Source organism: Gasterosteus aculeatus, unplaced genomic scaffold (assembly GCF_964276395.1).
Source record: "Gasterosteus aculeatus unplaced genomic scaffold, fGasAcu3.hap1.1 HAP1_SCAFFOLD_24, whole genome shotgun sequence".
In the NCBI taxonomy this organism is placed as follows: Eukaryota; Metazoa; Chordata; class Actinopteri; order Perciformes; family Gasterosteidae; genus Gasterosteus; species Gasterosteus aculeatus.
This window is the reverse complement of record NW_027554883.1, coordinates 244,860-258,676: the sequence shown is the minus strand read 5'-3', so window position 1 is coordinate 258,676 and position 13,817 is coordinate 244,860. Positions and strand designations below refer to the sequence as shown.

General features: G+C 41.1%; 46 non-coding genes across 46 annotated transcripts; all 46 read right to left on the bottom strand.

The window, feature by feature from the left end:
- Positions 1 to 19: 19 nt before the first annotated feature.
- Positions 20 to 90, bottom strand: trnac-gca (transfer RNA cysteine (anticodon GCA)). The gene has a single exon. It is a non-coding gene; the product is annotated as a tRNA-Cys (tRNA).
- Positions 91 to 763: 673 nt separating this feature from the next.
- trnag-ccc (transfer RNA glycine (anticodon CCC)) lies at positions 764 to 834 on the bottom strand. Its single transcript has one exon. It is a non-coding gene; the product is annotated as a tRNA-Gly (tRNA).
- A 115-nt stretch (positions 835 to 949) lies between these two features.
- Positions 950 to 1,020, bottom strand: trnag-ccc (transfer RNA glycine (anticodon CCC)). Its single transcript has one exon. It is a non-coding gene; the product is annotated as a tRNA-Gly (tRNA).
- A 115-nt stretch (positions 1,021 to 1,135) lies between these two features.
- Positions 1,136 to 1,206, bottom strand: trnag-gcc (transfer RNA glycine (anticodon GCC)). Its single transcript has one exon. It is a non-coding gene; the product is annotated as a tRNA-Gly (tRNA).
- Positions 1,207 to 2,065: 859 nt separating this feature from the next.
- Positions 2,066 to 2,136, bottom strand: trnac-gca (transfer RNA cysteine (anticodon GCA)). The gene has a single exon. It is a non-coding gene; the product is annotated as a tRNA-Cys (tRNA).
- A 115-nt stretch (positions 2,137 to 2,251) lies between these two features.
- On the bottom strand, positions 2,252 to 2,322 carry trnac-gca (transfer RNA cysteine (anticodon GCA)). Its single transcript has one exon. It is a non-coding gene; the product is annotated as a tRNA-Cys (tRNA).
- Positions 2,323 to 2,437: 115 nt separating this feature from the next.
- On the bottom strand, positions 2,438 to 2,508 carry trnag-ccc (transfer RNA glycine (anticodon CCC)). Its single transcript has one exon. It is a non-coding gene; the product is annotated as a tRNA-Gly (tRNA).
- Positions 2,509 to 2,623: 115 nt separating this feature from the next.
- Positions 2,624 to 2,694, bottom strand: trnag-gcc (transfer RNA glycine (anticodon GCC)). The gene has a single exon. It is a non-coding gene; the product is annotated as a tRNA-Gly (tRNA).
- A 115-nt stretch (positions 2,695 to 2,809) lies between these two features.
- trnag-gcc (transfer RNA glycine (anticodon GCC)) lies at positions 2,810 to 2,880 on the bottom strand. The gene has a single exon. It is a non-coding gene; the product is annotated as a tRNA-Gly (tRNA).
- Positions 2,881 to 2,995: 115 nt separating this feature from the next.
- trnag-gcc (transfer RNA glycine (anticodon GCC)) lies at positions 2,996 to 3,066 on the bottom strand. Its single transcript has one exon. It is a non-coding gene; the product is annotated as a tRNA-Gly (tRNA).
- A 301-nt stretch (positions 3,067 to 3,367) lies between these two features.
- On the bottom strand, positions 3,368 to 3,438 carry trnag-gcc (transfer RNA glycine (anticodon GCC)). The gene has a single exon. It is a non-coding gene; the product is annotated as a tRNA-Gly (tRNA).
- Positions 3,439 to 3,739: 301 nt separating this feature from the next.
- trnag-gcc (transfer RNA glycine (anticodon GCC)) lies at positions 3,740 to 3,810 on the bottom strand. The gene has a single exon. It is a non-coding gene; the product is annotated as a tRNA-Gly (tRNA).
- Positions 3,811 to 3,925: 115 nt separating this feature from the next.
- trnac-gca (transfer RNA cysteine (anticodon GCA)) lies at positions 3,926 to 3,996 on the bottom strand. Its single transcript has one exon. It is a non-coding gene; the product is annotated as a tRNA-Cys (tRNA).
- Positions 3,997 to 4,111: 115 nt separating this feature from the next.
- Positions 4,112 to 4,182, bottom strand: trnag-ccc (transfer RNA glycine (anticodon CCC)). Its single transcript has one exon. It is a non-coding gene; the product is annotated as a tRNA-Gly (tRNA).
- A 301-nt stretch (positions 4,183 to 4,483) lies between these two features.
- On the bottom strand, positions 4,484 to 4,554 carry trnag-gcc (transfer RNA glycine (anticodon GCC)). Its single transcript has one exon. It is a non-coding gene; the product is annotated as a tRNA-Gly (tRNA).
- Positions 4,555 to 4,669: 115 nt separating this feature from the next.
- Positions 4,670 to 4,740, bottom strand: trnag-gcc (transfer RNA glycine (anticodon GCC)). Its single transcript has one exon. It is a non-coding gene; the product is annotated as a tRNA-Gly (tRNA).
- Positions 4,741 to 4,855: 115 nt separating this feature from the next.
- trnag-gcc (transfer RNA glycine (anticodon GCC)) lies at positions 4,856 to 4,926 on the bottom strand. The gene has a single exon. It is a non-coding gene; the product is annotated as a tRNA-Gly (tRNA).
- Positions 4,927 to 5,227: 301 nt separating this feature from the next.
- On the bottom strand, positions 5,228 to 5,298 carry trnac-gca (transfer RNA cysteine (anticodon GCA)). The gene has a single exon. It is a non-coding gene; the product is annotated as a tRNA-Cys (tRNA).
- Positions 5,299 to 5,785: 487 nt separating this feature from the next.
- On the bottom strand, positions 5,786 to 5,856 carry trnag-gcc (transfer RNA glycine (anticodon GCC)). Its single transcript has one exon. It is a non-coding gene; the product is annotated as a tRNA-Gly (tRNA).
- Positions 5,857 to 5,971: 115 nt separating this feature from the next.
- trnac-gca (transfer RNA cysteine (anticodon GCA)) lies at positions 5,972 to 6,042 on the bottom strand. The gene has a single exon. It is a non-coding gene; the product is annotated as a tRNA-Cys (tRNA).
- A 115-nt stretch (positions 6,043 to 6,157) lies between these two features.
- On the bottom strand, positions 6,158 to 6,228 carry trnag-gcc (transfer RNA glycine (anticodon GCC)). Its single transcript has one exon. It is a non-coding gene; the product is annotated as a tRNA-Gly (tRNA).
- A 301-nt stretch (positions 6,229 to 6,529) lies between these two features.
- On the bottom strand, positions 6,530 to 6,600 carry trnag-gcc (transfer RNA glycine (anticodon GCC)). The gene has a single exon. It is a non-coding gene; the product is annotated as a tRNA-Gly (tRNA).
- Positions 6,601 to 6,926: 326 nt separating this feature from the next.
- On the bottom strand, positions 6,927 to 6,997 carry trnag-gcc (transfer RNA glycine (anticodon GCC)). The gene has a single exon. It is a non-coding gene; the product is annotated as a tRNA-Gly (tRNA).
- A 115-nt stretch (positions 6,998 to 7,112) lies between these two features.
- Positions 7,113 to 7,183, bottom strand: trnag-gcc (transfer RNA glycine (anticodon GCC)). Its single transcript has one exon. It is a non-coding gene; the product is annotated as a tRNA-Gly (tRNA).
- Positions 7,184 to 7,298: 115 nt separating this feature from the next.
- trnac-gca (transfer RNA cysteine (anticodon GCA)) lies at positions 7,299 to 7,369 on the bottom strand. Its single transcript has one exon. It is a non-coding gene; the product is annotated as a tRNA-Cys (tRNA).
- Positions 7,370 to 7,484: 115 nt separating this feature from the next.
- On the bottom strand, positions 7,485 to 7,555 carry trnag-ccc (transfer RNA glycine (anticodon CCC)). Its single transcript has one exon. It is a non-coding gene; the product is annotated as a tRNA-Gly (tRNA).
- A 115-nt stretch (positions 7,556 to 7,670) lies between these two features.
- trnag-gcc (transfer RNA glycine (anticodon GCC)) lies at positions 7,671 to 7,741 on the bottom strand. The gene has a single exon. It is a non-coding gene; the product is annotated as a tRNA-Gly (tRNA).
- A 115-nt stretch (positions 7,742 to 7,856) lies between these two features.
- trnac-gca (transfer RNA cysteine (anticodon GCA)) lies at positions 7,857 to 7,927 on the bottom strand. Its single transcript has one exon. It is a non-coding gene; the product is annotated as a tRNA-Cys (tRNA).
- A 115-nt stretch (positions 7,928 to 8,042) lies between these two features.
- trnag-gcc (transfer RNA glycine (anticodon GCC)) lies at positions 8,043 to 8,113 on the bottom strand. Its single transcript has one exon. It is a non-coding gene; the product is annotated as a tRNA-Gly (tRNA).
- A 301-nt stretch (positions 8,114 to 8,414) lies between these two features.
- On the bottom strand, positions 8,415 to 8,485 carry trnag-gcc (transfer RNA glycine (anticodon GCC)). Its single transcript has one exon. It is a non-coding gene; the product is annotated as a tRNA-Gly (tRNA).
- A 326-nt stretch (positions 8,486 to 8,811) lies between these two features.
- Positions 8,812 to 8,882, bottom strand: trnag-gcc (transfer RNA glycine (anticodon GCC)). Its single transcript has one exon. It is a non-coding gene; the product is annotated as a tRNA-Gly (tRNA).
- A 301-nt stretch (positions 8,883 to 9,183) lies between these two features.
- On the bottom strand, positions 9,184 to 9,254 carry trnag-gcc (transfer RNA glycine (anticodon GCC)). The gene has a single exon. It is a non-coding gene; the product is annotated as a tRNA-Gly (tRNA).
- Positions 9,255 to 9,741: 487 nt separating this feature from the next.
- trnac-gca (transfer RNA cysteine (anticodon GCA)) lies at positions 9,742 to 9,812 on the bottom strand. The gene has a single exon. It is a non-coding gene; the product is annotated as a tRNA-Cys (tRNA).
- A 115-nt stretch (positions 9,813 to 9,927) lies between these two features.
- Positions 9,928 to 9,998, bottom strand: trnag-ccc (transfer RNA glycine (anticodon CCC)). Its single transcript has one exon. It is a non-coding gene; the product is annotated as a tRNA-Gly (tRNA).
- A 115-nt stretch (positions 9,999 to 10,113) lies between these two features.
- trnag-gcc (transfer RNA glycine (anticodon GCC)) lies at positions 10,114 to 10,184 on the bottom strand. The gene has a single exon. It is a non-coding gene; the product is annotated as a tRNA-Gly (tRNA).
- A 115-nt stretch (positions 10,185 to 10,299) lies between these two features.
- Positions 10,300 to 10,370, bottom strand: trnag-gcc (transfer RNA glycine (anticodon GCC)). Its single transcript has one exon. It is a non-coding gene; the product is annotated as a tRNA-Gly (tRNA).
- Positions 10,371 to 10,485: 115 nt separating this feature from the next.
- On the bottom strand, positions 10,486 to 10,556 carry trnag-gcc (transfer RNA glycine (anticodon GCC)). Its single transcript has one exon. It is a non-coding gene; the product is annotated as a tRNA-Gly (tRNA).
- Positions 10,557 to 10,671: 115 nt separating this feature from the next.
- Positions 10,672 to 10,742, bottom strand: trnag-gcc (transfer RNA glycine (anticodon GCC)). Its single transcript has one exon. It is a non-coding gene; the product is annotated as a tRNA-Gly (tRNA).
- A 487-nt stretch (positions 10,743 to 11,229) lies between these two features.
- On the bottom strand, positions 11,230 to 11,300 carry trnac-gca (transfer RNA cysteine (anticodon GCA)). Its single transcript has one exon. It is a non-coding gene; the product is annotated as a tRNA-Cys (tRNA).
- A 115-nt stretch (positions 11,301 to 11,415) lies between these two features.
- Positions 11,416 to 11,486, bottom strand: trnag-gcc (transfer RNA glycine (anticodon GCC)). Its single transcript has one exon. It is a non-coding gene; the product is annotated as a tRNA-Gly (tRNA).
- A 301-nt stretch (positions 11,487 to 11,787) lies between these two features.
- Positions 11,788 to 11,858, bottom strand: trnag-ccc (transfer RNA glycine (anticodon CCC)). Its single transcript has one exon. It is a non-coding gene; the product is annotated as a tRNA-Gly (tRNA).
- A 673-nt stretch (positions 11,859 to 12,531) lies between these two features.
- On the bottom strand, positions 12,532 to 12,602 carry trnag-ccc (transfer RNA glycine (anticodon CCC)). The gene has a single exon. It is a non-coding gene; the product is annotated as a tRNA-Gly (tRNA).
- Positions 12,603 to 12,717: 115 nt separating this feature from the next.
- Positions 12,718 to 12,788, bottom strand: trnag-ccc (transfer RNA glycine (anticodon CCC)). The gene has a single exon. It is a non-coding gene; the product is annotated as a tRNA-Gly (tRNA).
- Positions 12,789 to 12,903: 115 nt separating this feature from the next.
- trnag-ccc (transfer RNA glycine (anticodon CCC)) lies at positions 12,904 to 12,974 on the bottom strand. Its single transcript has one exon. It is a non-coding gene; the product is annotated as a tRNA-Gly (tRNA).
- Positions 12,975 to 13,275: 301 nt separating this feature from the next.
- trnag-gcc (transfer RNA glycine (anticodon GCC)) lies at positions 13,276 to 13,346 on the bottom strand. The gene has a single exon. It is a non-coding gene; the product is annotated as a tRNA-Gly (tRNA).
- Positions 13,347 to 13,647: 301 nt separating this feature from the next.
- On the bottom strand, positions 13,648 to 13,718 carry trnag-gcc (transfer RNA glycine (anticodon GCC)). Its single transcript has one exon. It is a non-coding gene; the product is annotated as a tRNA-Gly (tRNA).
- Positions 13,719 to 13,817: the final 99 nt, after the last annotated feature.

The following is a 13,817-nucleotide window of genomic DNA, read 5'->3' as shown; positions in this document are numbered from 1 at the left end:
TCTTTGGGCAGAATTCTACTGCACTGGCTGGGAATCGGACCCAGATCTCTCGCATTGCAAGAGAGAATTCTACCATTGAACCACCAATGCTCATACAACAATATTGTAGGCAGGGGATTTAAAAATGGCCACCTATGGTCATGTTGACATTTTGGAATGATCTAAATAAAATATTCTAAATGTCATTCTTTGGGCAGAATTCTACTGCACTGGCTGGGAATCAGACCCAGATCTCTCGCATGGCAAGCGAGAATTCTACCATTGAACCACCAATGCTCATAGAACTCCAATGTGGGCAGGGGATTTCAAAATGGCCGCTTATGGTCAAGTTGAAATTTAGGAATGATTTAATTACATTATTCTAAATGTCATTTTTCAGACAGAATTCTACTGCACTGGCTGATAATCGGACACAGATCTCTCGCACGGGAAGCATGAATTCTACCATTGAACCACCAATGCTCATAGATCTCCAATGTGGGCAGGGGATTTGAAAATGGCCGCCTAAGGTCATGTTGAAATTTTGGAATGATTTAATTACAATATTCTAAATGTCATTTTTCACGCAAAATTCTACTGCACTGGGTGGGAATAGGTCCCAGATCTCTCGCATGGCAAGCGAGAATTCTACCATTGAACCACCAATGCTCATAGAACTCCAATGTGGGAAGGGGATTTAAAAATGGCCGCTTATGGTCAAGTTCAAATTTTGGAATGATTTAATTACAATATTCTAAATGTCATTTTTTGGGCAGAATTCTACTGCACTGGCTGGGAATCGGACCCAGATCTCTCGCATGGGAAGCGAGAATTCTACCATTGAACCACCAATGCTCATAAAACAATGTTGTGGGCAGGGGATTTAAAAATGGCCACCCATGGTCATGTTGACATTTTGGAATGATCTAAATAAAATATTCTAAATATCATTTTTCAGGCAGAATTCTACTGCACTGGCTGGGAATCGGACCCAGATCTCTCGCATGGGAAGCGAGAATTCTACCATTGAACCACCAATGCTCATAAAACAATGTTGTGGGCAGGGGATTTAAAAATGGCCACCCATGGTCATGTTGACATTTTGGAATGATCTAAATAAAATATTCTAAATGTCATTTTTCAGGCAGAATTCTACTGCACTGGCTGGGAATCGGACCCAGATCTCTCGCATGGCAAGCGAGAATTCTACCATTGAACCACCAATGCTCATACAACAATATTGTAGGCAGGGGATTTAAAAATGGCCACCTATGGTCATGTTGACATTTTGGAATGATCTAAATAAAATATTCTAAATGTCATTCTTTGGGCAGAATTCTACTGCACTGGCTGGGAATCGGACCCAGATCTATCGCATTGCAAGAGAGAATTCTACCATTGAACCACCAATGCTCATACAACAATATTGTAGGCAGGGGATTCAAAAATGGCCACCTATGGTCATGTTGACATTTTGGAATGATCTAAATAAAATATTCTAAATGTCATTCTTTGGGCAGAATTCTACTGCACTGGCTGGGAATCAGACCCAGATCTCTCGCATGGCAAGCGAGAATTCTACCATTGAACCACCAATGCTCATAGAACTCCAATGTGGGCAGGGGATTTCAAAATGGCCGCTTATGGTCAAGTTGAAATTTAGGAATGATTTAATTACATTATTCTAAACGTCATTTTTCAGACAGAATTCTACTGCACTGGCTGATAATCGGACACAGATCTCTCGCATGGGAAGCATGAATTCTACCATTGAACCACCAATGCTCATAGATCTCCAATGTGGGCAGGGGATTTGAAAATGGCCGCCTAAGGTCATGTTGAAATTTTGGAATGATTTAATTACAATATTCTAAATGTCATTTTTCACGCAGAATTCTACTGCACTGGGTGGGAATAGGTCCCAGATCTCTCGCATGGCAAGCGAGAATTCTACCATTGAACCACCAATGCTCATAGAACTCCAATGTGGGAAGGGGATTTAAAAATGGCCGCTTATGGTCAAGTTGAAATTTTGGAATGATTTAATTACAATATTCTAAATGTCATTTTTCAGGCAGAATTCTACTGCACTGGCTGGGAATCGGACCCAGATCTCTCGCATTGCAAGAGAGAATTCTACCATTGAACCACCAATGCTCATACAACAATATTGTAGGCAGGGGATTTAAAAATGGCCACCTATGGTCATGTTGACATTTTGGAATGATCTAAATAAAATATTCTAAATGTGATTCTTTGGGCAGAATTCTACTGCACTGGCTGGGAATCGGACCCAGATCTCTCGCATTGCAAGAGAGAATTCTACCATTGAACCACCAATGCTCATACAACAATATTGTAGGCAGGGGATTTAAAAATGGCCACCTATGGTCATGTTGACATTTTGGAATGATCTAAATAAAATATTCTAAATGTCATTCTTTGGGCAGAATTCTACTGCACTGGCTGGGAATCGGACCCAGATCTCTCGCATGGGAAGCGAGAATTCTACCATTGAACCACCAATGCTCATTGAACTCCAATGTGGGCAGGGGATTTAAAAATGGCCGCTTATGGTCGTGTTGAAATCTTGGAATGATTTAGATACATTATTCTAAATGTCATTTTTCAGGCAGAATTCTACTGCACTGGCTGGGAATCGGACCCAGATCTCTCGCATGGCAAGCGAGAATTCTACCATTGAACCACCAATGCTCATAGAACTCCAATGTGGGCAGGGGATTTAAAAATGGCCGCTTATGGTCATGTTGAAATCTTGGAATGATTTAGATACATTATTGTAAATGTCATTTTTCAGGCAGAATTCTACTGCACTGGCTGGGAATCGGACCCAGATCTCTCGCATGGCAAGCGAGAATTCTACCATTGAACCACCAATGCTCATAGAACTCCAATGTGGGCAGGGGATTTAAAAATGGCCGCTTATGGTCATGTTGAAATCTTGGAATGATTTAGATACATTATTCTAAATGTCATTTTTCAGGCAGAATTCTACTGCACTGGCTGGGAATCGGACCCAGATCTCTCGCATGGCAAGCGAGAATTCTACCATTGAACCACCAATGCTCATAGAACTCCAATGTGGGCAGGGGATTTAAAAATGGCCGCTTATGGTCAAGTTGAAATTTAGGAATGATTTAATTACATTATTCTAAATGTCATTTTTCAGACAGAATTCTACTGCACTGGCTGGGAATCGGACACAGATCTCTCGCATGGGAAGCATGAATTCTACCATTGAACCACCAACGCTCATAGATTTCCAATCTGGGCAGGGGATTTGAAAATGGCCACCTATGGTCATGTTGACATTTTGGAATGATCTAAATAAAATATTCTAAATGTCATTCTTTGGGCAGAATTCTACTGCACTGGCTGGGAATCGGACCCAGATCTCTCGCATGGCAAGCGAGAATTCTACCATTGAACCACCAATGCCCATACAACAAAATTGTAGGCAGGGGATTTAAAAATGGCCACCTATGGTCATGTTGACATTTTGGAATGATCTAAATAAAATATTCTAAATGTCATTCTTTGGGCAGAATTCTACTGCACTGGCTGGGAATCGGACCCAGATCTCTCGCATTGCAAGAGAGAATTCTACCATTGAATCACCAATGCTCATAGAACTCCAATGTGGGAAGGGGAGTTAAAAATGGCCGCTTATGGTAGAGTTGAAATTTTGGAATGATTTAATTACAATATTGTAAATGTCATTTTTCAGGCAGAATTCTACTGCACTGGCTGGGAATCGGACCCAGATCTCTCGCATGGCAAGCGAGAATTCTACCATTGAACCACCAATGCCCATACAACAAAATTGTAGGCAGGGGATTTAAAAATGGCCACCTATGGTCATGTTGACATTTTGGAATGATCTAAATAAAATATTCTAAATGTCATTCTTTGGGCAGAATTCTACTGCACTGGCTGGGAATCGGACCCAGATCTCTCGCATTGCAAGAGAGAATTCTACCATTGAACCACCAATGCTCCTACAACAATATTGTAGGCAGGGGATTTAAAAATGGCCACCTATGGTCATGTTGACATTTTGGAATGATCTAAATAAAATATTCTAAATGTCATTCTTTGGGCAGAATTCTACTGCACTGGCTGGGAATCGGACCCAGATCTCTCGCATGGGAAGCGAGAATTCTACCATTGAACCACCAATGCTCATTGAACTCCAATGTGGGCAGGGGATTTAAAAATGGCCGCTTATGGTCGTGTTGAAATCTTGGAATGATTTAGATACATTATTCTAAATGTCATTTTTCAGGCAGAATTCTACTGCACTGGCTGGGAATCGGACACAGATCTCTCGCATGGCAAGCGAGAATTCTACCATTGAACCACCAATGCTCATAGAACTCCAATGTGGGCAGGGGATTTAAAAATGGCCGCTTATGGTCATGTTGAAATCTTGGAATGATTTAGATACATTATTCTAAATGTCATTTTTCAGGCAGAATTCTACTGCACTGGCTGGGAATCGGACCCAGATCTCTCGCATGGCAAGCGAGAATTCTACCATTGAACCACCAATGCTCATAGAACTCCAATGTGGGAAGGGGATTTAAAAATGGCCGCTTATGGTCAAGTTGAAATTTTGGAATGATTTAATTACAATATTGTAAATGTCATTTTTCGGGCAGAATTCTACTGCACTGGCTGGGAATCGGACCCAGATCTCTCGCATGGCAAGCGAGAATTCTACCATTGAACCACCAATGCTCATAGAACTCCAATGTGGGAAGGGGATTTAAAAATGGCCGCTTATGGTCAAGTTGAAATTTTGGAATGATTTAATTACAATATTGTAAATGTCATTTTTCAGGCAGAATTCTACTGCACTGGCTGGGAATCGGACCCAGATCTCTCGCATGGCAAGCGAGAATTCTACCATTGAACCACCAATGCTCATAGAACTCCAATGTGGGCAGGGGATTTAAAAATGGCCGCTTATGGTCATGTTGAAATTTTGGAATGATTTAATTACAATTTTGTAAATGTCATTTTTCAGGCAGAATTCTACTGCACTGGCTGGGAATCGGACCCAGATCTCTCGCATGGCAAGGGAGAATTCTACCATTGAACCACCAATGCTCATACAACAATATTGTAGGCAGGGGATTTAAAAATGGCCACCTATGGTCATGTTGACATTTTGGAATGATCTAAATAAAATATTCTAAATGTGATTCTTTGGGCAGAATTCTACTGCACTGGCTGGGAATCGGACCCAGATCTCTCGCATTGCAAGAGAGAATTCTACCATTGAACCACCAATGCTCATACAACAATATTGTAGGCAGGGGATTTAAAAATGGCCACCTATGGTCATGTTGACATTTTGGAATGATCTAAATAAAATATTCTAAATGTCATTTTTCAGACAGAATTCTACTGCACTGGCTGGGAATCGGACACAGATCTCTCGCATGGGAAGCATGAATTCTACCATTGAACCACCAACGCTCATAGATTTCCAATCTGGGCAGGGGATTTGAAAATGGCCACCTATGGTCATGTTGACATTTTGGAATGATCTAAATAAAATATTCTAAATGTCATTCTTTGGGCAGAATTCTACTGCACTGGCTGGGAATCGGACCCAGATCTCTCGCATTGCAAGAGAGAATTCTACCATTGAATCACCAATGCTCATAGAACTCCAATGTGGGAAGGGGAGTTAAAAATGGCCGCTTATGGTAGAGTTGAAATTTTGGAATGATTTAATAACAATATTGTAAATGTCATTTTTCAGGCAGAATTCTACTGCACTGGCTGGGAATCGGACCCAGATCTCTCGCATGGCAAGCGAGAATTCTACCATTGAACCACCAATGCCCATACAACAAAATTGTAGGCAGGGGATTTAAAAATGGCCACCTATGGTCATGTTGACATTTTGGAATGATCTAAATAAAATATTCTAAATGTCATTCTTTGGGCAGAATTCTACTGCACTGGCTGGGAATCGGACCCAGATCTCTCGCATTGCAAGAGAGAATTCTACCATTGAACCACCAATGCTCATAGAACTCCAATGTGGGCAGGGGATTTAAAAATGGCCGCTTATGGTCATGTTGAAATCTTGGAATGATTTAGATACATTATTCTAAATGTCATTTTTCAGGCAGAATTCTACTGCACTGGCTGGGAATCGGACCCAGATCTCTCGCATGGCAAGCGAGAATTCTACCATTGAACCACCAATGCTCATAGAACTCCAATGTGGGCGGATGATTTAAAAATGGCCGCTTATGGTCAAGTTGAAATTTAGGAATGATTTAATTACATTATTCTAAATGTCATTTTTCAGACAGAATTCTACTGCACTGGCTGGGAATCGGACACAGATCTCTCGCATGGGAATCATGAATTCTACCATTGAACCACCAACGCTCATAGATTTCCAATCTGGGCAGGGGATTTGAAAATGGCCACCTATGGTCATGTTGACATTTTGGAATGATCTATATAAAATATTCTAAATGTCATTTTTCAGGTGGAATTCTACTGCACTGGCTGGGAATCGGACCCAGATCTCTCGCATGGCAAGCGAGAATTCTACCATTGAACCACCAATGCTCATAGACCATTGAACCACCAATGCTCATAGAACTCCAATGTGGGCAGGGGATTTAAAAATGGCCGCTTATGGTCATGTTGAAATCTTGGAATGATTTAATTACAATATTCTAAATGTAATTTTTCAGGCAGAATTCTACTGCACTGGGTGGGAATAGGACCCAGATCTCTCGCATGGCAAGCGAGAATTCTACCATTGAATCACCAATGCTCATAGAACTCCAATGTTGGAAGGGGAGTTAAAAATGGCCGCTTATGGTAGAGTTGAAATTTTGGAATGATTTAATTACAATATTGTAAATGTCATTTTTCAGGCAGAATTCTACTGCACTGGCTGGGAATCGGACCCAGATCTCTCGCATGGCAAGCGAGAATTCTACCATTGAACCACCAATGCTCATAGAACTCCAATGTGGGCAGGGGATTTAAAAATGGCCGCTTATGGTCAAGTTGAAATTTAGGAATGATTTAATTACATTATTCTAAATGTCATTCTTTGGGCAGAATTCTACTGCACTGGCTGGGAATCGGACCCAGATCTCTCGCATGGCAAGCGAGAATTCTACCATTGAACCACCAATGCCCATACAACAAAATTGTAGGCAGGGGATTTAAAAATGGCCACCTATGGTCATGTTGACATTTTGGAATGATCTAAATAAAATATTCTAAATGTCATTCTTTGGGCAGAATTCTACTGCACTGGCTGGGAATCGGACCCAGATCTCTCGCATTGCAAGAGAGAATTCTACCATTGAACCACCAATGCTCATACAACAATATTGTAGGCAGGGGATTTAAAAATGGCCACCTATGGTCATGTTGACATTTTGGAATGATCTAAATAAAATATTCTAAATGTCATTCTTTGGGCAGAATTCTACTGCACTGGCTGGGAATCGGACCCAGATCTCTCGCATGGGAAGCGAGAATTCTACCATTGAACCACCAATGCTCATTGAACTCCAATGTGGGCAGGGGATTTAAAAATGGCCGCTTATGGTCGTGTTGAAATCTTGGAATGATTTAGATACATTATTCTAAATGTCATTTTTCAGGCAGAATTCTACTGCACTGGCTGGGAATCGGACCCAGATCTCTCGCATGGCAAGCGAGAATTCTACCATTGAACCACCAATGCTCATAGAACTCCAATGTGGGCAGGGGATTTAAAAATGGCCGCTTATGGTCATGTTGAAATCTTGGAATGATTTAGATACATTATTGTAAATGTCATTTTTCAGGCAGAATTCTACTGCACTGGCTGGGAATCGGACCCAGATCTCTCGCATTGCAAGAGAGAATTCTACCATTGAACCACCAATGCTCATAGAACTCCAATGTGGGCAGGGGATTTAAAAATGGCCGCTTATGGTCATGTTGAAATCTTGGAATGATTTAGATACATTATTCTAAATGTCATTTTTCAGGCAGAATTCTACTGCACTGGCTGGGAATCGGACCCAGATCTCTCGCATGGCAAGCGAGAATTCTACCATTGAACCACCAATGCTCATAGAACTCCAATGTGGGCAGGGGATTTAAAAATGGCCGCTTATGGTCAAGTTGAAATTTAGGAATGATTTAATTACATTATTCTAAATGTCATTTTTCAGACAGAATTCTACTGCACTGGCTGGGAATCGGACACAGATCTCTCGCATGGGAATCATGAATTCTACCATTGAACCACCAACGCTCATAGATTTCCAATCTGGGCAGGGGATTTGAAAATGGCCACCTATGGTCATGTTGACATTTTGGAATGATCTATATAAAATATTCTAAATGTCATTTTTCAGGTGGAATTCTACTGCACTGGCTGGGAATCGGACCCAGATCTCTCGCATGGCAAGCGAGAATTCTACCATTGAACCACCAATGCTCATAGACCATTGAACCACCAATGCTCATAGAACTCCAATGTGGGCAGGGGATTTAAAAATGGCCGCTTATGGTCATGTTGAAATCTTGGAATGATTTAATTACAATATTCTAAATGTAATTTTTCAGGCAGAATTCTACTGCACTGGGTGGGAATAGGACCCAGATCTCTCGCATGGCAAGCGAGAATTCTACCATTGAATCACCAATGCTCATAGAACTCCAATGTTGGAAGGGGAGTTAAAAATGGCCGCTTATGGTAGAGTTGAAATTTTGGAATGATTTAATTACAATATTGTAAATGTCATTTTTCAGGCAGAATTCTACTGCACTGGCTGGGAATCGGACCCAGATCTCTCGCATGGCAAGCGAGAATTCTACCATTGAACCACCAATGCTCATAGAACTCCAATGTGGGCAGGGGATTTAAAAATGGCCGCTTATGGTCAAGTTGAAATTTAGGAATGATTTAATTACATTATTCTAAATGTCATTTTTCAGACAGAATTCTACTGCACTGGCTGGGAATCGGACACAGATCTCTCGCATGGGAAGCATGAATTCTACCATTGAACCACCAACGCTCATAGATTTCCAATCTGGGCAGGGGATTTGAAAATGGCCACCTATGGTCATGTTGACATTTTGGAATGATCTAAATAAAATATTCTAAATGTCATTCTTTGGGCAGAATTCTACTGCACTGGCTGGGAATCGGACCCAGATCTCTCGCATGGCAAGCGAGAATTCTACCATTGAACCACCAATGCCCATACAACAAAATTGTAGGCAGGGGATTTAAAAATGGCCACCTATGGTCATGTTGACATTTTGGAATGATCTAAATAAAATATTCTAAATGTCATTCTTTGGGCAGAATTCTACTGCACTGGCTGGGAATCGGACCCAGATCTCTCGCATTGCAAGAGAGAATTCTACCATTGAATCACCAATGCTCATAGAACTCCAATGTGGGAAGGGGAGTTAAAAATGGCCGCTTATGGTAGAGTTGAAATTTTGGAATGATTTAATTACAATATTGTAAATGTCATTTTTCAGGCAGAATTCTACTGCACTGGCTGGGAATCGGACCCAGATCTCTCGCACGGCAAGCGAGAATTCTACCATTGAACCACCAATGCCCATACAACAAAATTGTAGGCAGGGGATTTAAAAATGGCCACCTATGGTCATGTTGACATTTTGGAATGATCTAAATAAAATATTCTAAATGTCATTCTTTGGGCAGAATTCTACTGCACTGGCTGGGAATCGGACCCAGATCTCTCGCATTGCAAGAGAGAATTCTACCATTGAACCACCAATGCTCATACAACAATATTGTAGGCAGGGGATTTAAAAATGGCCACCTATGGTCATGTTGACATTTTGGAATGATCTAAATAAAATATTCTAAATGTCATTCTTTGGGCAGAATTCTACTGCACTGGCTGGGAATCGGACCCAGATCTCTCGCATGGGAAGCGAGAATTCTACCATTGAACCACCAATGCTCATTGAACTCCAATGTGGGCAGGGGATTTAAAAATGGCCGCTTATGGTCGTGTTGAAATCTTGGAATGATTTAGATACATTATTCTAAATGTCATTTTTCAGGCAGAATTCTACTGCACTGGCTGGGAATCGGACCCAGATCTCTCGCATGGCAAGCGAGAATTCTACCATTGAACCACCAATGCTCATAGAACTCCAATGTGGGCAGGGGATTTAAAAATGGCCGCTTATGGTCATGTTGAAATCTTGGAATGATTTAGATACATTATTCTAAATGTCATTTTTCAGGCAGAATTCTACTGCACTGGCTGGGAATCGGACCCAGATCTCTCGCATGGCAAGCGAGAATTCTACCATTGAACCACCAATGCTCATAGAACTCCAATGTGGGAAGGGGATTTAAAAATGGCCGCTTATGGTCAAGTTGAAATTTTGGAATGATCTAATTACAATATTGTAAATGTCATTTTTCAGGCAGAATTCTACTGCACTGGCTGGGAATCGGACCCAGATCTCTCGCATGGCAAGCGAGAATTCTACCATTGAACCACCAATGCTCATAGAACTCCAATGTGGGCAGGGGATTTAAAAATGGCCGCTTATGGTCATGTTGAAATCTTGGAATGATTTAGATACATTATTCTAAATGTCATTTTTCAGGCAGAATTCTACTGCACTGGCTGGGAATCGGACCCAGATCTCTCGCATGGCAAGCGAGAATTCTACCATTGAACCACCAATGCTCATAGAACTCCAATGTGGGCAGGGGATTTAAAAATGGCCGCTTATGGTCAAGTTGAAATTTAGGAATGATTTAATTACATTATTCTAAATGTCATTTTTCAGACAGAATTCTACTGCACTGGCTGGGAATCGGACACAGATCTCTCGCATGGGAAGCATGAATTCTACCATTGAACCACCAACGCTCATAGATTTCCAATCTGGGCAGGGGATTTGAAAATGGCCACCTATGGTCATGTTGACATTTTGGAATGATCTATATAAAAATTTCTAAATGTCATTTTTCAGGCAGAATTCTACTGCACTGGCTGGGAATCGGACCCAGATCTCTCGCATGGCAAGCGAGAATTCTACCATTGAACCAACAATGCTCATAGAACTCCGATGTGGGAAGGGGATTTAAAAATGGCCGCTTATGGTCATGTTGAAATTTTGGAATGATTTAATTACAATATTCTAAATGTCATTTTTCAGGCAGAATTCTACTGCACTGGCTGGGAATCGGACCCAGATCTCTCGCATTGCAAGAGAGAATTCTACCATTGAACCACCAATGCTCATACAACAATATTGTAGGCAGGGGATTTAAAAATGGCCACCTATGGTCATGTTGACATTTTGGAATGATCTAAATAAAATATTCTAAATGTCATTCTTTGGGCAGAATTCTACTGCACTGGCTGGGAATCGGACCCAGATCTCTCGCATGGCAAGCGAGAATTCTACCATTGAACCACCAATGCTCATACAACAATATTGTAGGCAGGGGATTTAAAAATGGCCACCTATGGATATGTTGATATTTTGGAATGATCTAAATAAAATATTCTAAATGTCATTCTTTGGGCAGAATTCTACTGCACCGGCTGGGAATCGGACACAGATCTCTCGCATGTCAAGCGAGAATTCTACCATTGAACCATCAATGATCATAGAACTCCAATGTGGGCAGGGGATTTCAAAATGGCCGCTTATGGTCAAGTTGAAATTTAGGAATGATTTAATTACATTATTCTAAATGTCATTTTTTGGGCAGAATTCTACTGCACTGGCTGGGAATCGGACCCAGATCTCTCGCATGGGAAGCGAGAATTCTACCATTGAACCACCAATGCTCATAAAACAATGTTGTGGGCAGGGGATTTAAAAATGGCCACCCATGGTCATGTTGACATTTTGGAATGATCTAAATAAAATATTCTAAATGTCATTTTTCAGGCAGAATTCTACTGCACTGGCTGGGAATCGGACCGAGATCTCTCGCATGGCAAGCGAGAATTCTACCATTGAACCATCAATGCTCATAGAACTCCAATGTGGGCAGGGGATTTCAAAATGGCCGCTTATGGTCAAGTTGAAATTTAGGAATGATTTAATTACAATATTCTAAATGTCATTTTTCAGGCAGAATTCTACTGCACTGGGTGGGAATAGGTCCCAGATCTCTCGCATGGCAAGCGAGAATTCTACCATTGAACCACCAATGCTCATAGAACTCCAATGTGGGAAGGGGATTTCAAAATGGCCGCTTATGGTCAAGTTGAAATTTAGGAATGATTTAATTACAATATTCTAAATGTCATTTTTAAGGCAGAATTCTACTGCACTGGGTGGGAATAGGTCCCAGATCTCTCGCATGGCAAGCGAGAATTCTACCATTGAACCACCAATGCTCATAGAACTCCAATGTGGGAAGGGGATTTAAAAATGGCCGCTTATGGTCAAGTTGAAATTTTGGAATGATTTAATTACAATATTCTAAATGTCATTTTTTGGGCAGAATTCTACTGCACTGGCTGGGAATCGGACCCAGATCTCTCGCATGGGAAGCGAGAATTCTACCATTGAACCACCAATGCTCATAAAACAATGTTGTGGGCAGGGGATTTAAAAATGGCCACCCATGGTCATGTTGACATTTTGGAATGATCTAAATAAAATATTCTCAATGTCATTTTTCAGGCAGAATTCTACTGCACTGGCTGGGAATCGGACCCAGATCTCTCGCATGGGAAGCGAGAATTCTACCATTGAACCACCAATGCTCATAAAACAATGTTGTGGGCAGGGGATTTAAAAATGGCCACCCATGGTCATGTTGACATTTTGGAATGATCTAAATAAAATATTCTAAATGTCATTCTTTGGGCAGAATTCTACTGCACTGGCTGGGAATCGGACCCAGATCTCTCGCATGGGAAGCGAGAATTCTACCATTGAACCACCAATGCTCATTGAACTCCAATGTGGGCAGGGGATTTAAAAATGGCCGCTTATGGTCATGTTGAAATCTTGGAATGATTTAGATAAATTATTCTAAATGTCATTTTTCAGGCAGAATTCTACTGCACTGGCTGGGAATCGGACCCAGATCTCTCGCATGGCAAGGGAGAATTCTACCATTGAACCACCAATGCTCATAAAACAATGTTGTGGGCAGGGGATTTAAAAATGGCCACCCATGGTCATGTGTACATTTTGGAATGATCTAAATAAAATATTCTAAATGTCATTTTTCAGGCAGAATTCTATTGCACTGGCTGGGAATCGGACCCAGATCTCTCGCATGGCAAGCGAGAATTCTACCATTGAACCACCAATGCTCATAGATCTCCAATGTGGGCAGGGGATTTGAAAATGGCCGCCTATGGTCATGTTGAAATTTTGGAATGATTTAATTACAATATTCTAAATGTCATTTTTCAGGCAGAATTCTACTGCACTGGGTGGGAATAGGTCCCAGATCTCTCGCATGGCAAGCGAGAATTCTACCATTGAACCACCAATGCTCATAAAACAATGTTGTGGGCAGGGGATTTAAAAATGGCCACCCATGATCATGTTGACATTTTGGAATGATCTAAATAAAATATTCTAAATGTCATTTTTCAGGCAGAATTCTACTGCACTGGCTGGGAATCGGACCCAGATCTCTCGCATGGCAAGCGAGAATTCTACCATTGAACCACCAATGCTCATAAAACAATGTTGTGGGCAGGGGATTTAAAAATGGCTACCCATGGTCATGTTGACATTTTGGAATGATCTAAATAATATATTCTAAATGTCATTCT